Source organism: Scyliorhinus torazame, chromosome 4, assembly GCF_047496885.1.
Source record: "Scyliorhinus torazame isolate Kashiwa2021f chromosome 4, sScyTor2.1, whole genome shotgun sequence".
Lineage (NCBI taxonomy): Eukaryota > Metazoa > Chordata > Chondrichthyes > Carcharhiniformes > Scyliorhinidae > Scyliorhinus > Scyliorhinus torazame.
Genome location: NC_092710.1, coordinates 237,069,128 through 237,093,267, shown reverse-complemented (window position 1 = coordinate 237,093,267; position 24,140 = coordinate 237,069,128). Strand labels below are relative to the sequence as shown.

Here is a 24,140-nt window from a genome sequence, read left to right as displayed (position 1 = left end):
GAAATTACAGAATTTTGAACAAATGGGTTTGCATATGAAATCTAGCTTTTTACTTTGGGATAAAGTCCTCTGCACTGAACATGTTCCGTCTGGAGGGTGTGGCATATTGAAACAAGCAGTCTATTTTTGGTTGTGTTCAGACTATGGATGACCACTTTATATATAATCTGACGCAGATCCATCTGAAGAAATTCTACTGTTACTATGCCTCCATTCTCATCTGTCAATTTAGCAATGATAATGGAGTCAATTGAATTCACTCCCCTTTTGTTGGTCCTGAACATGTCTGGCAGCTTTAGTTATCTGTATCCAGTTCTTTGAAAAGTTGCCACATTGGCATTCTTTCTCATCTTCCTCAACTTCTTATTCCATGTACTTCTGTGAGGGCCAGCAAAGGTAGCCTATCCAATTCAATTCTTGCAATTTACACATACTACCCCAGTTGTTAATGGGCCTTCTTTACAAACATCGATTCTTGTCCAAGTCATGTTTTCGTTCTCATTTTTGATTTTCTGAACCCTGGATATTTCCAGTATTCCTTTTGACTAAATCATAAGTTTGTATTTTTGATTCATAATCTTTTCTAATATTACAGCCTCAAATCTGTATAATAACATGAGGATATAAATCCTAGAATCCCTGCGGTGCAGAAGGAAGCTATTCAGCCAATCGCGTCTACACCAACCCTCTGAAAGAGCACCTCACCTAGACCCACCCCCCGCCCTATTCTCAAAACCCCATTACCCCACCTAACCTTTTGGACACTAGGGTAATTCAGCATGGCCAATCCACCTAACCCGTGCAGTTTGGCGTGTGGGAGGAAACGGAGCACCAGGAGGAAACCCCGACAGACAGAGAGAATGTGCAAACTCTATACACAACAGTCACCCAAGTTTGGAATTAAACCCGGGTCCCTGGCACTGAGAGGCAGCAGTGCTCACACTGTGCCAACACACCACCGTGTCCATTGCAGCAAAAAAAAAAAATTATGCCTTTGTTTTTACTGAAACGTTTTTAACCACCAAGATGTACAAACTTGTATATCATTACTATCCTGTTCAGGACCATTACCGTTCAAAGAAGAAGCCTGAACACTCAGCAATTAACCACAGAACTATGTCAGGTGATTTCACGTTTTTAACAAAAATAAACGTGTGTGTGTGTGTGTCCCCCCCCCCCCCCCTCCCAACCAAAAGAGTTCCCTTATCTTGCAGAATCTTGAAAGTTCATTCACTTCTGGAAACAACCCAAAAGTTATGCCACAGCCCTCCAGAATGTACTTGAATTCTCCTTCGTATTCCAGCCATAATACTTTGAGGTATCAGTCATATAACCTGCCTTTGCCCAAGTGCTTTTGCCAGACCCATTCTTCTTATGCAGTGCTACCTGCATCCTGCCTGACAGACTTCAGTGGGAGAGTGTTGCCAGTGGACCCAAAGAAAGGGAATTCATTGAATGTTTACAGGAGGGTTTTTTGGAACAGCTTGTGATGGAGCCCACAAGGGAACAGGCCATTCTGGACTTAGTGTTATGTAATGAGCCAGACTTGATAAAAGATCTTAAAGTAAGGGAACACGTAGGAGGCAGTGATCATAATATGGTAGAATTCAGTCTGCAATTTGAAAGAAAGAAGGTTGAATCAGATGTAAAGGTGTTACAATGAAATAAAGGTAACTACAGGGGCATGAGGGAGGAACTGACGAAAATTGACTGGGAGCAGAGCCTAGTGGGAAAGACAGTGGAACAGCAATGGCAGGAGTTTCTGGGAGTAATTGAGGACACAGTACAGAGGTTCATCCCAAAGAAAAGAAAGGTTATCAGAGGGGGGATTAGGCAGTCATGGCTGACAAAGGAAGTCAGGGAATGCATCATAGCAAAAGAGAAAGCCTATAATGTGGCAAAGAGTAGTGGGAAGTCAGAAGATTGGGAAGGCTACAAAAACAAACAGAGGATAACAAAGAGAGAAATAAGGAAAGAGAGGATCAAATATGAAGGTAGGCTAGCCAGTAACATTAGGAATGATAGTAAAAGTTTTGTTAAATACATTAAAAACAAACGGGAGGCAAAAGTAGACGTTGGGCCACTCCAAAATGACGCTGATAATCTAGTGATGGGAGACAAGGAAATAGCTGAGGAACTAAATAAGTACTTTGCGTCAGTCTTCACAGTAGAAGACATGAGTAATATCCTACCAATTCCGGAGAGTCAGGGGGCAGAGTTGAATGTGGTAGCCATCACAAAGGAGAAAGTGCTAGAGAAACTAAGAGGTCTAAAAATTGATAAATCTCCGGGCCCAGCTGGGCTACATCCTAGAGTTCTAAATGAGATAGCTGAAGAAATAGTGGAGGCGTTAGTTATGATCTTTCAAAAGTCACTGGAGTCAGGGAAAGTCCCAGAGGATTGGAAAATCGCTGTTGTAACCCCCCTGTTCAAGAAGGGAACAAGGAAAAAGATGGAAAATTATAGGCCAATTAGCCTAACCTCGGTTGTTGGCAAGATTCTAGAATCCATCGTTAAGGATGAGATTTCTAAATTCTTGGAAGTGCAGGGTCGGATTAGGACAAGTCAGCATGGATTTAGTAAAATGGCTTTGCATAGCTCTGGACCTAGAAGACATGACTTTGGATGCACCACCTCAGCATGGGCAACAGCAGCTGAGCCTTGCTGACTGACAACATTACGGATGCTAGCAGAGTGGCATCACTGAGAGCACAAATGCTTTCACCCTGACAGAGGACAACCGTTTTGCGCTCCATCGAGGCACTGAGAGTGCCATGGCAATCCTAGTAATCTCCTGGCCCACAGATTGCTGAACTGATGTAATGGATTCACTACACCTTTTACTCCTTGGCAACAAATGTTGATTCTAGCTTGAATTGGGTGAATTGGAAGACATTAAACAAGAAAAAGCTAGGTCATTATGAAATCGCATAAAAGAATTTGCAGCAGGACCAATACTTTGGGTCTTCAATGCTTTTATCGCTACAGTTTAGCTCAGTGGGCTAGACAGCCGGTTCATGATGCAGAGCGAGGCCAGCAGCCCAGGCTGAGGTTATACATGAACCTTGACCCTTGCCTGAGGTGTGGTGATCCTCAGGTTAAAGCACCACCAGTCAGCTCTCCTATGATCATAAGCAAGCTATAATCATCTGGGACTATGGTGACTTACCTTAGCTACTTTCTGGCCATATTTTGGTATTAGTTACCATATTACAGTAAATAAAATGTAGGACGTAAACTGGGGTGTTCGTTAGATCTGAAAGTGCCAATCATGAACAAACATTCTAAGAGGGATTTAAATTTCTTCCTAATGTTCTTTATGAAGCCATGATAAAGTTAAACTAATTTTAAGTGTGAGTTATAGTTTTAAACTATTGCACTGTTTTCATTGTGAATTAATTTGAGAGAACACATGCTCCTTGCTGAGCATTAAAAAAAAATTAATGTCCTTACCTCAGCAATCATAACTTTGTGCCATGGCAAGAAGGTGTTGAAAGCTAAAATCTATAATATGATACCAACAAGTTTCGATGGGATTCCTAACTGTTTGAATTATAATTGTCCCAAATTATTTAATCTATGGTTCTTCTGCAATTAAATTTATTCTGGAGCAATAAGTATTTTTTCTGCTTGAGCTAATGGCAGCTACACCTAACGTAATGACCAAAATATTTGTGTGTTTGTGCGCATGAGCTTTGTGCTGTATGTTTTATGATTTGCTTCGCATTGATTGCTGTGAGTTGTATAAAGGTTAGAAACTAATAGCAGTATGTATTCACAAACGCTGTTAAATGATTGAACTGAATACTGCAGGAACATTTTTACATCAATCTAAAGAGAAGTGTAATTTATTTTCTAACAAATGATTCAAATATCAATTGCAAACAGATGCATGCCTACATTGCCTGTATCTCTCATGGATTTTATGTGAATTCAACTTCTTTCAAAAGAAAGAAGAGAGGAAAGACATTATTTTACTTCTGAAAACAATTATCTTTCATTCTGAGTGTTTTGTGGTGCTGACCTTAAAGATGTGAATATGTTGTGAATATATTGTCCATGTTTAAGGAATATGGCTTGGAATTCAAATTCTTTGGCTGAAAATTTCCAGCCCCTCACACTAGGGTGGGATCATACCTGCCGTAGGGCGGCTGGAAAATTCTGGCCTTTATTTCTGTGTTTAGTAATTTAAGAGTTTGACTTACTAATGTATTTGAGATGTCCATGAATGGTCATTTGTTCATCACAAGCATGAGAATTTTTACTTGTTCTGTTTGAGAAATGTATTAATGTGCCAACAATATTACAAAGCACCCTTTCCAATAGGATTCTAAATATGACATTGTTGCTCGTTTTAGCCTTAGTTTAATTGCTCTTGTTCTATCACCTTTGCTCTTGAGTCGCCAGGTATCTTTCTGATACCGCCACGTGGTTCAAGTCCGAGTAATGATCAATAATCCAACACACCACTTAGTAAGAGTTAAATCAACGCACATTTATTATATACAGTAATCAATACTTATACATTAATTCTACTTCTGAGCTACTTCCTACAACTAACAGGCCAATATTAACTTTGGAAATGGCCCACCAGGTCAGGGAAACGAATGCCCTTTCGTATGGGTTCTGAGCCTGCGGGATTCAAAGCTGGTACAGGTCGATAGCCAGGAGCGCCTATCTCGTAGCGAGCGTAAGTAAGACTTACGATTTCAGCGGCTGTCGCAGAAGGTCAGCAGAAGGGTCTCGAAGGGTGCGGAAGGATGGAGCGAGGGTCGATTTGAACTTGGACTCTATTCTTATAGTCCCCAGAGGCTTCCCTCCTTTCGGGGCGGACCCTGTATCTGGTTCCAAGTGATTGGACTTTGTCCCAATCACTTGGTTCGATATTCTCCAATGCTGGAGCGATTCCTTGATAGATGGGCGGTTTTGGGGTGGTCGTTCACCTCTCTTTGTGTAGGCTCCTGCTGGCGCCGAAAAGTCTGGGTTGACTTTGTGTGTCTAATTTGTTGCACATTGTTCCCGGGGATTGCTAATTAATATTCAGATGGCTGGTGTGTTGTTATGCTGATGGCTGCAGGTATCGATTCTGTCTGGCCTCCCCAGAGACAAATACACAGTTTTACCCGCAGCTGCTTGTTTTTAGTCCTGTTGGCTGATTTTCCCATCAGCCTTTTCCGTTCGCCATTTTAAATCCAGTTTGGCCATTCTAAATCGGGAGTTAGCCATTTTAACTGGCTACATTCCCTCCTTGTGATCCTAACGCGAAGCGTGAAGGATCACATCATTATGTTACTTTCCATTCCCTGACCTGGGGGGGGGGGGAACACTTCCTTCATGGCCTCTGCACTGACCATAGCTATGCACAAAAGTTTTTTAACTAACAATTCTAAGGGCGCTATGTCAGACAGGGACATGCATTACAAAACAACAAACTTGCAACCTCTAACTTATCCTTAATATACTACACTCGTTTAAACATTCCATTATCCTACCTTTCTCAATCATACAACAAAATCATAGCATTTCATACAGTCTCTCCTGGCTTGGCAGTCAAGCTCAGGATCAGGCAATTTTTGCTCATGAAAAAGTTTTAAAAAAATTTTTTTTTTTTTTTTTTTAAACATCTCTTTATTTACAACAACAATAAACGCAAGTGAATGCACTTTATTATTTTATTATAGATCGCGGGGTTCGGGGGTCTGGTCGTAACCGAACATAGGGGATCTGATCCTATATACCGGGGTTCGAGCGCGGTAGGCTCTCCTTCTCCATTTTCGTAGATGCATAGTCTGCACTACGCAGCAGAGTATCGCCAACGCTAATAGTGTTTCGATCACATAGGACAGGGAGTACCAGGTTATGAACCTGGCACACCAAGAAGATGTTGTGTCGCTGGTGACTGGGTACTGCGGGCAGTGAAACATTAACGGCTGGGGGGTTTGCGGTCATGGGGTTTGCGGTCACGTGCAACCAAATGTCCAATAACAGTATGTTGATCCATATGAAGGAAGTCCTCATGGCTGTTCTCTTTCCTTTTCTTTCTTTGTTTCTCCGGTCCTGGAGCTTCTGGAGTTCTGTAGAAACTAGCATAGTGTCTGTAACTATCTTTGTTTAATATCTGGTATGCTAGTGTGTCTGTCCTTTGGTGCCAATTATTCCCTTTATAATTGGTCACTATGTGTGACTCCCTCATTTTTTTTTTCCTTCAAAAAAACAATTTTTAGGACACGGCACACTTCCCAATAATAAACCAGTCCTGATTTAGCATCCAAATGTTCCAGGATGTAAATAGCAGATGGCTGGCAACCTAAAGGTTACCTAAACAAACAACTTTTTGAACTGAAAAATGCCAAATGAGGTGCGTATGGGCCGCGACGGGTAAGATTTGGATGGAGTCCCCTGATAGGACGGCTACCAATGCCGTATCTCTCCTACCCGAGCGCAGTTGACCAGCAGGGGGTTCCCAGGCAGGGCCGGTCCCAAGCCGTTTCTCCACTGCCTGAGCAACCGACAAGAACGGGCAAAAATGTAGTCATTGTGGTGGGGCTGCTGTAGTGGTTCTACCTTCGAACCAGAAGGGCAGTTACGAGCGGGCGTCTGGTACCCGAACAAGTATCAGCCGAAAAGCTAGTTCCTCTGAACAAGCGTCTGGCAACGGTGGGTCTCTGTGGGCAAGTGCTCAGAGGTTTCAGGTGAAGTGGCGTCTGGTACGGAGAAAAGAAAATTCTCCTGTCGGACATACAACATTTAACCAACTTACAAACAACATAAAACATTCTGCAGGTTCCATCAGAAAGGACAACACTTCTCCCAAGCGGTTCCTTTAAAACATCATCTGGACACCTCAGTTCTCGGTTGCGAACAGGGTCGCAAAGGGGTTGGCGGTTTGGGAGTCAGACCCAAGGTCGTCCTCTTCTCCTGGGTGCCAAACTCTGGAGTGGATTAGGGCTGAAAGGGCTGCATGGTGTGAGTTGGGGTTGCTCTCGTCGTTGCGGACGAGTCGGTATGAGTTGTCCCGGTGCCAATAATTGGTGTCTAGTTGTGTGGGGACAAAATCGGAGTCGTCAGTGTGGTTCGGTGGTCGGTGATGGGGTTTGTTCAGGAAAGTGATCAGGAAGGGATCACTTGGATCGTAGTCGGAGTCGCTGGGTGTGGGTCCGGTTGCATGGGGATAGTAGGGGGGCGTGCTGTGGCTATTGTCCGAGTCACAGTCGCTGTCTCTGCTGCTGCAGTCTGTGGGCGTTCCGGGGCGGAGTGCATATTTCGGGGGTGGAGTCGAGGTCGAGTCCGTGGCTGGGCTGGACGTGGTGGGGGTTGGTAGGGTTACGTTGGCTGTGGGCGGGGTGTGGTGTGCTGCGTTGAGCATGACGTGGTGTGCGTGGTTCGACTGTGTTCCATAAGCCTTCAGCTGGTTTATATGAAACCAGGCAGTCTTACCATTGGGGTACTTTATTTTGTAAACGGAAGGGCTTACTTTATCCGCAATGGAATACGGACCCGAGTATTTAGGTGACAGGAATGTGTTGGGGTTATATACAGAAAGCATCACTTGCTGTCCGATATCGTACTCAGTCGCATGCACTGTCTTGTCAAAACAAGCCTTGCTCTGTTTCTTTCTGGTGCCCAATTTTACTGCGGCTGCTAACTGAGCCGTTTTAACATTTGCAACTAATTGCTCCACGGCTTTCTCATGTGTGAGGGCCGTTACTTCGGGGCTGGTCAGGTCTAAACCTAACAAGTATTCTGTGCCTTTCATGGGGCGTCCGGTCATGAGAGTGTGTGGGGTGTAACCTGTGGATGTAGAAATAGTGTTACGCAAAAACATCAGGGCAAAAGGGAGGACTGAGTCCCAAGTGGTGTTGTTCTGCTGGACCATTTTTCTGAGGGTGGTTTTTAGGGTCCGATTCATGCGCTCCACGATACCACTCGACTGTGGGTGGTATGCTATGTGGAATTTTTGGGTGATGCCAAATATCGTGAGGACGTTCTGCATGACACGTCCCGTAAAATGGGAGCCTTGGTCAGATTCAATGCTGCGGGGGAGTCCCCATCTTGTAAAGATGTGGTGGGTTAGAATCTTGTCTGTGGTTTTTGCAGTGTTTGTGCAGGCTGGAAATGCTTCCACCCATTTCGTAAATGTGTCTATGACCACAAGTATGTATTTATAGCCATTCCTGCAAGGGGGCAATGGACCTATAAAATCAATCTGGAGGTTAGTCCAGGGGCCATTAACGGGTCGGGTGTGGCTGAGTTGTGCCTTTTTGGCATATCTGTCTGGATTATTCTGCGCACAGATAAGACAATTTTCTATGTAATGGCTTACATCTTCCTTTAAATTTGGCCACCAACAAATCTGTTTGAGATGAGCTGTAGTGGGATCGATTCCCTGATGTCCATGACCGTCATGGAACAAACAAATCAATTGGTTCCTGTCCTGTTCAGGAACCACATAAGGATGTCCTTTAACACCACACCGTCATGTGTGGTCAGTGTATTTCTAAACTTCTCGTAGGAGGCGGGATACTTCCCTTTTACAATCTCCGTGAGATTGCTGTCCTGCTTCTGGGCCTCCACTAGATCCTCGATCTTTGTCTGTGTGACCTGAACTGCACTCACTGGCGCGCTTTCGGGGGGTTTCCAAAAATACCCATGTCTGGAACCTGCCTTAGCCAGTGCATCGGCTTTTACATTTCCAGGGGGGGAGGAACGATGGTGGCTGCGGACTTTGATGATGCCAAAAGTCCTGTTCTGGGCTTTTTCTAAAATATGGCAAAGCAATGGGGCTGAGGGGAGGGGTTTTCCGTCTGCGGAAACAAATCCTCTTGCTTCCCTGAGGGGCAGAAATTCCGTAAGGCTATTACAGACATTGAGGCTGTCCGAGTATATGTCTGCTGGGCTGGGGAAGGAATCTGGGTGTTCAACTATATATGCGATGGCCGCAAGCTCTGCTGCCTGCGTGCCTAAGTGTCCGGGTAGTTTCAACGATATTTCCTCGAGGGCGCGTCTCTGCTTGTCCTCGACATATATACTGCAACCTGTTATGCGCTTCCCATCCAAGACTGTGGAAGATCCATCCACATAAATCTTAATGGGCTCACACGTGTCTGTGTGCGGGGGGCTCTGAGTTGAATTACCTATCTTTCTGGGGGGTGTTTTAGCGATAAAGGGGCCTGTGTTGTTGTGTGGAGCGATAATGTCCATTCATGGGGGGTTCCGGGGTACTGTAAATTGTCGGCTAAGTAGGTGTGTGTCTTTGTCCTTTTCACAGTGATGTCCCGTCCCTGCAAGAGAAGGGTCCATCTGGCTGCTCTTATTTAGCTGACTGTACTGTCCTTGAGTCGTCCGTCCAGTAAAAGTTGGGTGGGGGTGTGTTCGGTCAGAATTGTGATGGGGTTCAGTCCGGTAATATTTGAAAAGTACTGGACTGCCCAGAAAATTGCGAGCAGGTGCCTCTCACAGGCTGAAAATCCCTGCTCCACTGCATCTAAAAGTTGGGAGGCTTAAGCTACGGGCCTTAACTGGTCATGCCGTTCCTGGAGGAGCACGGCTGAAAGGGTGCGGTCTGTGGTCGCTACCTCTATGGCGTAAGGGGAAAGCGGGTCTGGAACTTGTAGTGCGGGGGCTGCTATGAGTGCCTGTTTTAAAGAGTCCACAGCATCCGTATGCTGCGGAAGCCATTCCCAGGGGGCTCCCTTTAGGAGGTCTGAGAGGGGCGCTGCCTTGCTGGCAAAACCGTCAATGTGGTTTCGGCAGTAGCCAACCAGTCCTAAAAACGACCGGAGGGCTGAAACGTTCTGGGGAAGGGGCAATTTAACAATCAAGTCAATCCTTTCATGCTCGATCTCGCGTTTACCGTGCGTGATAATTGTTCCCAAATATATCACTTTTTCTTCCAAAATCTGGGCCTTTTTGGGGTTGACTTTACAACCAATTGAATGTAATAGTTCCAGGAGTTCGGACAGAAGCTCAATGTGCTCTTCCTTGGTGTCTGTCTGCAGTAGTAGGTCGTCTACATATTGTAACAGACATACGGGGCGAGAGAATTTTGCTAAACCATTTGCCAGCTGTCTGTGGAAAATGGAGGAGGAGTTGTGGAATCCTTGTGGCAGGCATGTCCACGTGTACTGCTGTGCTTTAAAGGTGAAGGCAAATTTGTACTGGCACGCCTTTGCCAATGGAATGGACCAGAATCCATTACTGATGTCCAAAACCATGAAGTAGTGGGAATTGAGTCCCTGCTTGAGCATGGTCTCGGGACTTGTTGCTGCAGTGGGCGGGGGTGACTTTGTTGAGTTCCCGATAATCAATGGTCAGTCGCCATGATCCATCGGGCTTTCTCACTGTCCAAATCGGGGCATTATTAGTGGAGGCTACTGATCTAAGTATGCCCTGCTCTAATAAGCTCTCTATTACTTTTAAGATTTCTCCCTCTGCCTCTCGGGGGAATCCGTACTGTTTTGGGGGTCTAGGGTCAGGTCCTGTTATTTGCACGGAGCCAGTCATCCGTCCACAGTCGTACTTGTGGGTCGCGAATGCTGCCCTGTTCTTTTGCAGAACTGCCCTAACCTGCTTGTCCGTACTAAGCATGGTCGGGTTGAACCAAAATTCGCCTACGGCGCTAATTTTGTTCATATACTCTCCTATGTTGAGCGTTGCGGGGGCTCTTGCGGATTTTGCCATCTTCCAGACACACTGGTTGACTGGATCGAATGATAAATTGTGGGAATTGATGAAATCAATTCCCAGAATGTGTTCTGCTGTGTGGGGCAGGTCAACTAAAACCACGGGGTTTTTGGTGGTGATGGTTTGGATTTGAATGGGTACAGGGGCTGTGATGTGTCCCTGCTTTGAGTGGCCTGTAAAGCCGCTGAGGGTGATAGTGACTGATAGTCTGCTTCCGGCACTTTGCGTGATCTAAGGTGCTTTGTCTTTGTTCTGTGGTGGCAGCATGGAGTGCTCTTAATGCTGCCTTGAGATCACTACACTGTTTCTGTAATGCCTCTACCTGTTTTTCTGTTTCTTCTTTTACCAGGACTGCACATTGCGTGTCCTGATCGGCCTTTTCATATTGCGACTGGAAACTGCTTAAATGCGCCAGACAAGACTGGTGAGCCCGTTTGGCGTCATCCACCTCTCCATCTTTTGCTGCCAGTTTCCTCCTCAATTCCATATTCTCTCTTTCAACTTCACTTACATCGACCTTACTCATCCGATGTATGCCCTCAACTTCTTTGCGGAGCGTCTTAACGACTTCCTCTGTGCCTCGCAATTGTGCCAAACAGGACACGATTGCCATCGGCTTGCTAGCTTTCGCTAAGCTCTTTTTATGGATCTCGCTCAGGTTCTCCCACCAAGCATGTTCTCTCCTCCCGGGACCTGGTTCCTCGTTATCACAGAAATCATTCCAAAGGGGCCATCTTTTCCCTTTGAGATATTTCCTGATTTCCTCCTCCCAAATGGGACACTGTCCCACTCTACTGCTGCTGGTCGCTGCGACCGCAAATTCCTCCGGGTTCATGAGGCGCTGCATTGCCATCTTTCCTATCCGACTGCTTCTAAATTTGGAACAGGGGGCTAAGGTGGTGTTGTAAATACAGGTACGGCTTTCGCTACTTTCCGAAAATACAAACTTCCGACAGTTTTGACACAACAAAAATCTATCAGTTTTACCTTATAGCCCTGTTAGTTACGCATGCATACACACACTTCCGAATTATGACTATTGATCAGAACTGCTTGAACACTTGTGGTTTTCTGTTTCCAATTGCGTTTCTAATTCAAATTCTTGGGTTCTCCCGGAGTGGTTTTCCACTTCTAGATCGGGTCCCGGCGGAGTCGCCAAAATGTTGCTCGTTTTAGCCTTAGTTTAATTGCTCTTGTTCTATCACCTTTGCTCTTGAGTCGCCAGGTATCTTTCTGATACCGCCACGTGGTTCAAGTCCGAGTAATGATCAATAATCCAACACACCGCTTAATAAGAGTTAAATCAACGCACATTTATTATATACAGTAATCAATACTTGTACATTAATTCTACTTCTAAGCTACTTCCTACAACTAACAGGCCAATACTTAACTTTGGAAATGGCCCACCAGGTCAGGGAAACGAATGGCCTTTCGTATGGGTTCTGAGCCTGCAGGATTCAAAGCTGGTACAGGTCGATAGCCAGGAGCGCCTATCTCGTAGCGAGCGTTGAAGTAAGACTTACGATATCAGCGGCTGTTGCCGAAGGTCAGCAGAAGGGTGCGGAAGGATGGAGCGAGGGTCGATTTGAACTTGGACTCTATTCTTATAGTCCCCAGGGGCTTCCCGCCTTTCGGGGCGGACCCTGTACCTGGTTCCAAGTGATTGGACTTTGTCCCAATCACTTGGTTCGATATTCTCCAATGCTGGAGCGATTCCTTGATCGATGGGCAGTTTTGGGGTGGTCGTTCACCTCTCTTTGTGTAGGCTCCTGCTGGCGCCGAAAAGTCTGGGTTGGCTTTGTGTGTCTAATTTGTTGCACATTGTTCCCGGGGATTGCTAATTAATATTCAGATGGCTGGTGTGTTGTTATGCTGATGGCTGCAGGTATCGATTCTGTCTGGCCTCCCCAGAGGCGAATACACAGTTCTACCTGCAGCTGCTTGTTTGAGTCCTGTTGGCTGATTTTCCCATCAGCCTTTTCCGCTCCCCCTTTTAAATCGGGTTTGGCCATTCTAAATCGGGAGTTAGCCATTTTAACTGGCTACAACATAATGCTTTGTCTTATCTTGATTGATCAAAACTCTCCTGATTTATCCATTCGACATCTGTTGATATTTTGTCTTCCATTCAATGGAATACGAGCTAAAGTTAAGGTGCGTGAAAGATGCATTGGTAAGGAACTAGTTAGGCAAAAGAGACTTGGCACTTTTTGGTTGGCAGTGAAAAATGGTCTCAGATCACACCAAGGCATGGTGAATTATGAAGAAATCAAAAAATTGCATAAATGAAGAGAATGGGTAAAATGATTGCAGTTGTAGATTAACAACAAACATTAACAATAAGTCAATACAGTTTGAGTGCAAAAATGGCAGATGCATATCTAGAACTGAATATAATACAGCACTCCGGTAAGAACTTGCAGGGAGCACATCTCGGGGAATTCTGGATGCTCAGTTCATGCAGTTACTGCTTGTAATCTAAATTGAATGCTGCTCGGGATTGAGCTGAATAAAGCAATTGAAGAACTCTGGCTCACAAAACATTTGCTGTAAGTCAATTTAATTCACCAGTACTCCAGAGGCTTGGAATGTGACAGCAAGGATGTACTGGCCCCAGGAAAAGTCCAGCTTACTCACAGAATGACTACAGAGGCATTGGAAGGGAGGTTGGTGGCGTAGATAAGCATGTATAGTCCCAACTGGGATGATGCAAGGTTTGTAAAGAAGGTGTGTGGGGCCATCCCCAACTTGGATTCACATGAAATGATAGTGGATGATACTGGAATATGGTGCAGGAGCAAAAATTGTACAGGTCACTACTGCAATCGCTTACCCAGTCAGGAGCGAAGGCGTTGCTTGGGCTAATGGTGGAAATGGGAGAAGTGGATCCTTGGAGGTTCTTGCACCCAGGGGAGCGGGAGTATTCTTTCTTCTCTTCAATTTGTGGTGGGAAAGTCGTGTTGACTGGGGTCAAGGAGTCTGGAGTATTCGGCAATTGCGATATCGGACCATCCACCACACTGCATTGAGATGGTTTTGGAGAAGGGAATAGTGCAGAGGCGGGGTTGGACATTGGATGAAGGGCTGTTGGGGAACCTAGGGTTTTGTGATAAGATTGGAAAAGTGATTGAGGAATATGTGCGGTTTAATTGTACGGGTAAGGCCTTGCAGGCGGTGGTATGGGAAGCTTTGAAGGCAGTGGTGAGGGGGGAGTTGTTATCGTTTAAGGCAAAGGAGGAGAGGGTGGAACGGCAACGGTTAATAGATGAGATGTTGGAAGTGGATAGGAGTTATGCAGAGGACGTGGATACGACACTGTTGGAAAAGAGGAAGGAGTTGCAGGCGAGTTTTGACCGACTGTCCACAAGGAACGTGGTGCGGCAATTGAGGCGGACGAGGGGAGCGGTCTACGAGTATGGAGAGAAGGCAGGATGAATGTTGGCAGGTCAACTTCGGAGGGAGGCTGCAGAGAGGGAAATTGTTCAGGTGTGGGATGGGGCAGGGAATTTGGTGGTGTCTCCAGATGAGATTAATAGGGCGTTTGACGAGAGATTGTGCAGGTCGGAGCCACCTGGGGAAGACGGGGAGATGCAGTAGTTCCTGGATGGTTTGGAATAGCCAAGGTTGGGGGAGGGGACAGGGCCATATTGGAGGGGGCGATTGCAGAGCAGGAGATAAAAGATGCGATTGGGAGGATGCAGTCGGGGAAGGTAGCAGGGCCAGATGGGTTTCCGGTGGAGCATTACAAGAAATTTGAATATAAGTTAGCAGTGCTGATGGTGGGGATGTTTGAGGAGGCATGGGGAAGGAGTCCTCCCATAGGGTGAAAGCGGATCTGACGAGGTGGGATGGTCCCCCTCTGTCGCTGGCAGGTCGAGTACAGGCGATTAAAATTAATGTGTTGCCGCGATTCTTGTTTATTTTTCTGTGCCTGCCAATCTTCCTGCCAAAGGCATTTTTCAAGGAGGTTGAAAAGATGATTCCCTTGTTTATATGGCGGGGTGGGGGTAGCTCGGATTAGGAAGATGTTGTTACAGAGAGGACGGCAGTCGGGGTTGGGTCTTCCGAATTTACTATTTTGTTACTGGCCGGCAAAAGCGGAGAATTGAACATCTGGGTTGGGGGAGGGGGGTGGGGGGACTCTGAGTCGGTTAGAACAGAGGAGAGTCTGTAGGGGGTCAGGACTGAGGGCATTGGCAACAGTGGCTCTCCCGATGGCCCTGGGGCGATTCTGGGGGAAGAGAACGCACTGGTGGAGGGGATTAAGACGAAGTGGGGGGAAGAGTTGGGAGAGGAAATGGAGGAGGGGTTGTGGTGTGAGGTGCTCCGGAGGGTGAATGCCTCAACTTCATGTACGAGGTTGGGGCTGATACAGCTGAAGGTGGTGTATAGGGCGCACCTCAAGGTGGTGTATAGGGCGCACCTCACAAAGGTGGGGATGAGGTGACTCTTTGAGGGGGTAGAAGATGTTTGTGAACGTTGCGGGGGCGGGGGAGCGGGGGAAAGCGTAAACCACGTTCATCTGTTTTGGTCCTATCCAAGGGGGGTTATTGGATGGAGGTGTTCAGGGTAATTTCTCAGGTGGTACATGTGAGGCTTGAGCCGGGTCTTCTGGAGACCATATTCGGGGTATCGGATCGGCCGAGGTTGGAAGCAGCACGGTGTGGAGACGGATGTTTTAGCCTTCGCACCGCTGATCGCCTGAAGGTGGATCTTGTTAGGGTGGAGGTCAGTCTCTCCACCCTATGCCCTGGCAGAGCAGGGGGATGAGTTGGAGTTTTTAACACTCGAGAAGGTGAAGTTTGAGTTGAGGGGAAGGATGGAAGGGTTCTACAATTCATGGGCTTTGTTCATTAACAAAAAATTGGATGACATCGAACATTAGGGGGGGGGGAGGTGCCTTTGGACTGTGTATGTTGTTGATGATTATGTATGGATGGATGGTGTATTCCTGAATCCTTTTCTTTGATGTTTGTATTTAAAATGTTGAGGGTTGTTTGGGGATTGGTGGGAGGATGGAATTGTTGGCCAGGTGATCGACATTTATTTGTTAACGTTGATTGTTTGTTGGTGAATGTAAATTTGGATGAAAATGTGAAAAAGGAGGAGAATAAAAATATTGTTTTTAAAAATTGACAGGATGACTAATGTGAACAAGTGACTGCTTTATGATAAGAGACTGGGCAACGTTTGTATTCTCCGGACTAGAGGACAGTTGTGGTGAACTAATTGAAATGCTTATAAACAAGGATGAAATTGACTGGGTTGATGTAATTTTACTCCGAGAATCCAAAGCAAATAGTCATTATCTTGAAATTCATTTGAAGACACTGATTGTCATGGTGGCACACACTGACTACATGTGATGCCGCCATTATGAAACGATTGGAGTACAGGAGTAAGACTTTGCTGCAATTATATCAGCCCTTGGTAACACCACACCTGTGGTGCTGTCTACAATTTAATTCCCTAACCTTAGGAAAGATCCAAGTGCCTTAGAGGGAGTGTATTGATGGTTCACTAAAATGATTCCTAGCATGAGCAAAGAGGAGAGATTGAGTAGAATAGGCCTAGATTTGCTAGAGTTTAGATCAGCAAGAGTTGATCTTATTGAAGGACATAGAGGGCACAGTGGAACAGTGGTTAGGGACCCAGGTTTGATTCCAGTTTTGGGTGACTGTGTGGAGTTAGCATGTTCCCCCGTGTCTGTATGGGTTTCCTCCCACGGTCCAATGGTTAGGTAGATTGGCTATACTAAAATTACCCCGTAGTATCAAAAAAGATGTGCCAGTTGTGTAGGATTACAGAGCTAGGATGGAAGCGTTGGGTGAGGTAAGGTGCTCCTTTGGAGGGTTGGTGCAGACTCGATGGGCCGAATGGCCTCCTGCACTGTAGGATTCTATGGATTATAAATTGAGATACAGGAAATTCTTTGATATTTGCATACAGAAAAAACTAAAATTATTTAAAATGTCCAGAATTAAGCATATATTCTTATTTTAATGTTTGAAAGGAACAGGGTGAACAAAGTATCTAAACATTTAAAAATGCCTACTGTCAACTTACTTCAAGCTTTAGTTTTATGTTTTGTATTATCATATCCTACAAATCTGCTGAAATTATGCTAGTTGTTGATCAGATTAAATTAGATCATCAGCTGCATTATCTTGTCTTTTATAATTTTCATGCTCCTGATGACATGTGGGCACTCACAGCTATATGTAACTCTGTAGCACAGTGTAAACCAGTGGTGGGGAGCCTGCACATGTGGCCCATCTGGGTTCTGAGTGCAGCTCATGAGGCATTTTGTTGACAATTGCCCATGCACAGGGTTGCCATAATCCACTGATTTCCATCTGTGTACTTTTTTTCCTACCAGAGTGACTGAAGTGATGCGCACATATGAAAGGGCAAATGATGTGTGGTGAATGCTGATTGCACACAACATTGACTGAGAATCGTGCACTCCCACTGCATCCAAAGTGTCAATATTTATTTTGTATTTACCACGTGAAGTTGATGACAATTTGTTCTAGCAATATACAAATGATTAAGCATTTTCTATAACCTGTCATGAAATATTCATTGCATATTAAATGTATTTAATCTTGTTCACTAACCATGACCCCATGAATAAGACTGATTTCAATCTTGCCACCCACTGAGATGAAGGAGTGCCATTCATGCGGCGCACGCTCATCATTGGTATAAACAGTACGTTTTTTGCAGAACCGATGCTTTTAATTTTCAACTGGATTGCTGAAAATATCATTGGAATACTCCCGGCATCTCTCATGCATCTTTGTGGTTAGGTAATAGCACTATTTTAGAATTATGCAAGCTGGCATGTTTGAGTTATGTTGCTGCTCCACCTCACTACCTTTCCAGGAAAAGAGGTCTGTAAATGGTTGCTTACACTATGAAGTTCCAGTCAACAATGTCCACATCCTGGTTAACTGTTAATGTTTGCAAAGAGCTTGTAGCTAATATTAAACTGATCCAAAAAACATTTTTTTTAAGTTCCTGGCATTACGTTGAAACTCTTGAAAACTTGTTAGCCTTCAGCTTGCATCAGTTGCACTTGTATTACAACAAATGTGAACCTGAAGTGTAATATCTGCCCGTTGGAGATGGTTTCATACCATATGAACAGGAGCAAGCTGTCTAGTCTCTTAAGCCTGTTTGGCCATTCAATTTGATTCTGACCAATCTGCACCTCAGCCCATGTTTAATTCATACTCTTTGATACTCGGAAATACATAAATAGATTTCAGTTTTGAAAGCTCTAATTATTCCAGCATCCACAGTCTTTTACTCCCCAGACTTTTGCTACCTATTGTGTGATAAGGACTTCTTGATTTCACTCCTAGCTGAGCTAGCTCTAATGTGAAGATTGTGCTTTTGTGTTATGTATCCAGAGGAAGCAGTTTCTCTGCATCTACCCTATTGAATCCCGTTCATCATTGTGATTACACATCTCAACACAATCACTCCTCAACATTCTAATCTCAAGGGAATATAAGCTAACTTTATGCAATCTTGTTGTCATAATTTCACCCTCTAAACCCTGGATTCCTATTCTCTCTGGAGTCCCTGAAGAATCTATCCTTGGCAACCACCTAGTTCCCACTTGCACACGGCTACTTGGCGGCACTATCCAAAAAAGGCAATGTCAGGGTCAATTTGTGTGCTGTTGGCATCCAGTTCTGCCTCACCACCACCACACTCCAGCCCTGCACTGTCATCCTTCTTGAACGAGCAGAAAAAAAGGGGCTGGTTTAGCACAGTGAGCTAAACAGCTGACTTGTAATGCAGAACGAGGCAGCAGCTCGGGTTCAATTCCCGTACCGGCCTCTCCAAACAGGCGCCAGAATGTGGCGACTAGGGGCTTTTCACAGTAACTTCATTGAAGCCTACTCGTGACAATAAGTTATTATTATTAAGTTTCCTCTAGCTAAATATTGAAAAAAATGACGCCATTATTTACAGACCTGGCCAAAAGATTTATACCCTAGTCACCGTCTCTGTCTTTTCCCCTGGTCACTGAAGCAGAATTAGACTATTCACAACTGAGATCAACTCCTGACCACGCATTGGGTGGAATTTTGTTGTGGAGCTCGCCTTCCAGCTGGAGAGCCTGTGAGAGACCTGCACTGTTTCTTTTCAGGAAGGCCTGTTGAATCACAAGCCAATCAGGCAATAGTAAGGCCAGCAGTGGGCCTTCCCCAGGAATTAATAATAATGATCTTTATTATTGAGACAAGGGAGGATGGAAGTTTAAGTTAGCAAGAGCTACTGATTACTGGCGACAGGGCCCACCTGCAGATACATTAATAGCGGCAGCAAGATGAGACCCTCAAGTGGCCAATTAATAACCACGCAAGGGCCTCTTCCCCTGTGCTGTTAACCCATCTGCAGACGGGCCCTGTCGCTATGCAATGTGCGCGATCATTAATTGGTCATTTAGAGACTTGGCAGCGGGTGGGAACGTTGAACATGGTCGTGAACTCTTCCAGTTCAGGCCTGTTGAACACCCCAATTTTAATTGCTCCACATTGGCAGCAGTGTCCTCAGCAAGCTGCCCCCTAAGCTCTGGGCTTCCCTCCCTAAATCTCCTGCTCTTTCCCTTTAAGACTGCCTTTCATACATAGAAACACACATAGAAAATAGAAGCAGGAATAGGCTATTCGACCCTTCGAGCCTGTTCTGCCATTCATTATGATTCTGGATGATCATCAAGTTCAATACCCTCATCCAGCCTCTCCTCCCCCCTCCCCTTTTGCCTTTAGCCCCAGGAGCAATATCTAACTTCTTCTTGAAATTACACCATGTTTTTGGCCTCAACTACTTTTTGTAATAGTGAATTGTACAGATTCACCACTCTCTGGGTGAAGAGATGTCTCCTCACCTCAGTCCCACATTGTTTACCCCTTATCCTCAAACTATGACCCCTCGTTCTGGACTCCCACACCATCGGGAACCTCTTTCTGAATCTATACTGTCTAATCCTGTTAGAATTTTAGAAGTTTCTCTCAGATCCCCTCTCAACGTTTAAACTCAAATGAAAACAATCCTAACCGATTTAGTCTCTCCTCATATGACAGTCCCGCCAACACAGGAATCAGCCTGGTAAACCTTCGCTGCACTCCCTCCATAGCAAAAACATCCTCCCTCCCATAAGGATTCCAAAACTGCACTCAATACATCAGGTGTGGTCTCCTCAATGCCCTGTACAATTGCAGTAAAACATACTTATTCCTATACTCAAATCTTCTCACTATGAAGGCCAACGTACCATTTTTTCTTTACTGCCTGCTGTGCGCTTACTTTCAGCAACTGATGCACGAGGACACCAAAGTCTTGCTGAGTATCCACCTCTTTCAATTTACACCCATTCAAATAATAATCTGCCTTCATATTTTTACTACTGAAGCAGGTAATCTCACATTTATCCCCATTATGCTGCATGTGCCCACTCACTCAGCTTGTCTAAATCCCACTGAAGCATCTCTGCATCCTCCTCAGAGCTCACCCTCCCACCCAACTTTGTATCATCTTCAAATTTGGCGATAATACATTTGGTTGCCTCGTCTAAATCATTAATTTATAATGTGAACAGCACAGATCCTTGCGTTACCCCACTAGTCACTGCTTGCCAATCGGCAAAAGAACGCGGGTGGAATTCACCACGGAATTCTCCATTCTGCCGGCAGCGCACCCATGCCTGCAGGTATCCCGGTGGTGTGTGATGGTCACAATGGGAAATTCCGTTGCCAGGTGGCGGGACCGGAGAATCTCGCTGCTGGCGAGGGCGCGTCACCAGGAACACACAGCTGGTGGACTGGAGAATCCGTCCCCTATCTTTTAAACCTGTCTTAATGAGTCCTTTGACCACCTGTTCGATGATTAATCAATTTGTGGATTCCAACTCTAAATAAAACGCAATGCCTTTATCTTTTAAAAAATTATTTTTGTGCCTCTGCATCAGCTTTTAATTGTTTCCTACTTCGAATCTCAAGGGACAGTGGGCCAATATTAGGAACTTATGCTAACGGAGGAAAAAACAGATGTTGGGTCAGCATATAGTAAGACCAGAAATGGCTGTCAACTCGGAAGTATTTGATATGCTTCTCAGGTCAGAGAATTTGTTTATATAGTCCTTTTCACCTTTATGCGAACTTCCCAGGCTTGCAAGTTAAAAATCAGTGTTGCCCCTTTCTTCCTCTCTGTTTGCTGTGTCGTGAGAGGGACTTTTTGCAATTCCTTCCAAAATCAGTTATTCTTGCCCTGAGCATATTATAGTGTTCAGTGCAATGCTGCGGGCATGATTTGGTAATGGCCTTGTGAGGAATGGAAGCGTGCGACCATGAACTACCATTAAGGGCAGCACGGTAGCACAAGTAGATAGCACTGTGGCTTCACAGCGCCAGGGTCCCAGGCTCGATTCCCCGCAGGGTCACTGTCTGTGCGGAGTCTGCACATTCTCCCCGTGTCTGCATGTTTTTTCTCCAGGTACTCCGGTTTCCTCCCACAGTCCAAAGATGTGCAGGTTAGGTGTATTGGCCATGCTAAATTGCCCCTAGTGTCCAAAAAAAAAGGTTAGATGGGGTTATTGGGTTACGGGGATAGAGTGGAAGTGAGGGCTTAAGTGGGTCGGTGCAGACTCGATGGGCCGAATGTTCGATGAACTCAAAAGAGGAGGATTGCCATCTTGAACTAGAAAGGTGGGAAACTGCCCGCATAAGCTGAGGGAATAAGAATGACATGTTGAAACAGTAAATGGAGTGCAAGTGTGACTGAAAAGCAATTTATCTTATTTAATAGTGTACCAAAATGTTTGCAGTCTTCTACTTTGTCATTAATGAATATTGGGTATGCCTGCAACGTCAAGTAAGGCCACTCTATATTCTGCAATTACTCCTAGGACTATACTGAGGGCTGTTTGACTGGGGGGAAAAAACCTGACAATTCAAATATTGCTAGTTTTCTGTGATGTACCAATAAATCGCTCTCCTGGTCTTTTGGAGACAAAAGGCACATTTGGATCAGTGGGAATTATACTCCATATTCTGATTACCTTTGTATTCCATATTGCTGCCACCTTATCCAGCCAAATTGTGGATTCTCTTGTGCAATTACATCCACATTGAATAATCAGCTACACTCGAATGCTTTGTGATTTCTGTGTTCCAGTTGTATTATAGTTCGACACTGAGTAAGTTGATTACATACACCTCCCTTTGATAAAACAGCAAATCTGAATTAATCTTCCAGTGTATTCAGCATGCCAACTGGCATCTCATTAACATTTTATTTCATTAACATTTATTTTCATTAACTTTTATTCATTAGTTTGTATGAAGCAGCCACAGCAACAGAAGAGGAGGTGTATTTTATCAAGTATTTTCTTCCAACTGGACATCTCAGTTTTCCAGCTGTATAATATGAATAACTGCAGCAACAATGTTGTCTATTCTTACATTGATCAGCTATCATTACAATACCAAGTGAATACGAAATTATTTTAATATAATTGTGGATTTATTTTAAGTTTAATGCCAATAATTTTATTTGTAAATCATTACCATTTGCACTCGTATAAAGTTGCCCAAACTTTGTACAATATGAAATGTAAAATTCATTGTAGATTATGGAGCATTTCCAGATAGAAGTATTGAAGGTCCAGTTCAGTTATATACAATTGGATTATATTTTCTTAATCAGTTGACACACTTGTGTCATTGGCCACGTAAACTAACTTAATACCTTTGAGCACTGAGGGAGTGTTAAATGTTGAGGGCCTTATCTGTATTTTGACATGGGAGTTCTCCCAGTTCCTGGCCAAAATTTATCCTCTGAATACAGAAAGGATTAGTTAGTCATTTATCTCATTGCAGTTTATGGGATCGTGCAATGCACAATTCAGCTATCATGTTTTCCTGTGATTATACTTCAGAAGTAATTCATTTGCTTCCAAGTGCTGTAGAAAGTCCTCTTATGTAAAAGGTGCTTAAAAAGTCCTTCCTTGCTTCAATTACTTGTCAGGAGCCTTCGTAGAGGTATGGGTTTATTGTCACTGTGCTTTGCATTGATGTTGACTGTACATGTTTAGGAAGGCAATGAGAGCACTACAACCAATGAACCGTTTCAATCTGAAATATATATGTAATGTTTTCCATGTGTGTAACCCTTTTAGTTTGAAATCACTCGGTTGTAGATTTCATCTATATAGCAGAAACTTGAGGCTTCTTGTTCATTTCCTTTATCCTTACAGACCTCCACATAACCATACTCTCCTTGTCTAAATCTGGACAGCTTTATAAATGCCTGTGGATATATTTTTAATGTGAACCAAAATAACACTTGTCGTCTCATCACAAATGATCATTTTAGCATTTAACTCCCAAAAGAGTTGTGCTATGCTGTAAACACTGGACAGTAACAAACCATTACTGCTATCTTCAATTTTAATGTTTGTTTTAATGGCCTTTGAGTAATTTGTTTCAATTATGTTACTTTCATTCTTTTGTAACAGCTTCAACAGTTCCCTGGTATTGGTGCAAGTGCCTTAGCTTTTAGAAATTCTCAAACTGTTGTCTTAAACCAAGTTCAGTGGAGCTAAATACAATTGATCTCTGCTTGTGCAAAAAGTGGCCTTGGGAATATACTGTCTGTATAGAACATAGAACATCGAAAATACAGCACAGAACAGGCCCTTCGGCCCACGATGTTGTGCCGAACCTTTGTCCTAGATTAATCATAGATTATCATTGAATTTACAGTGCAGAAGGAGGCCATTCGGCCCTTGAGTCTGCACCGGCTCTTGGAAAGAGCACCCTACCCAAACCCAACACCTCCACCCAACACCAAGGGCAATTTTGGACACTAAGGACAATTTATCATGGCCAATCCACCTAACCTGCAAATCTTTGGACTGTGGGAGGAAACCGGAGCACCCGGAGGAAACCCACGCAGACACGAGGAGGACGTGCAGACTCCGCACAGACAGTGACCCAAGCCGGAATCGAACCTGGGACCCTGGAGCTGTGAAGCAATTGTGCTATCCACAATGCTACCGTGCTGCCCTTAAGAACGAATAAATCTACACTATATAATTTTACCGTAATCCATGTACCTATCCAATAGCTGCTTGAAGGTCCCTAATGTTTCCGACTCAACTACTTCCACAGGCAGTGCATTCCATGCCCCCACTACTCTCTGGGTAAAGAACCTACCTCTGATATCCCTCCTATATCTTCCACCTTTCACCTTAAATTTATGTCCCCTTGTAATGGTTTATTCCACCCGGGGAAAAAGTCTCTGACTGTCTACTCTATCTATTCCCCTGATCATCTTATAAACCTCTATCAAGTCGCCGCTCATCCTTCTCCGTTCTAATGAGAAAAGACCTGGCACCCTCAACCTTTCCTCGTAAGACCTACTCTCCATTCCAG

At 44.6% G+C, this 24,140-nt stretch overlaps 1 protein-coding gene across 2 annotated transcripts in view; it reads left to right on the top strand.

Annotated features, from left to right (window-relative positions):
- Positions 1 to 24,140, top strand: part of map3k7 (mitogen-activated protein kinase kinase kinase 7) — a 226,774-nt gene that overhangs the window by 134,313 nt on the left and 68,321 nt on the right. The window lies entirely within an intron of this gene.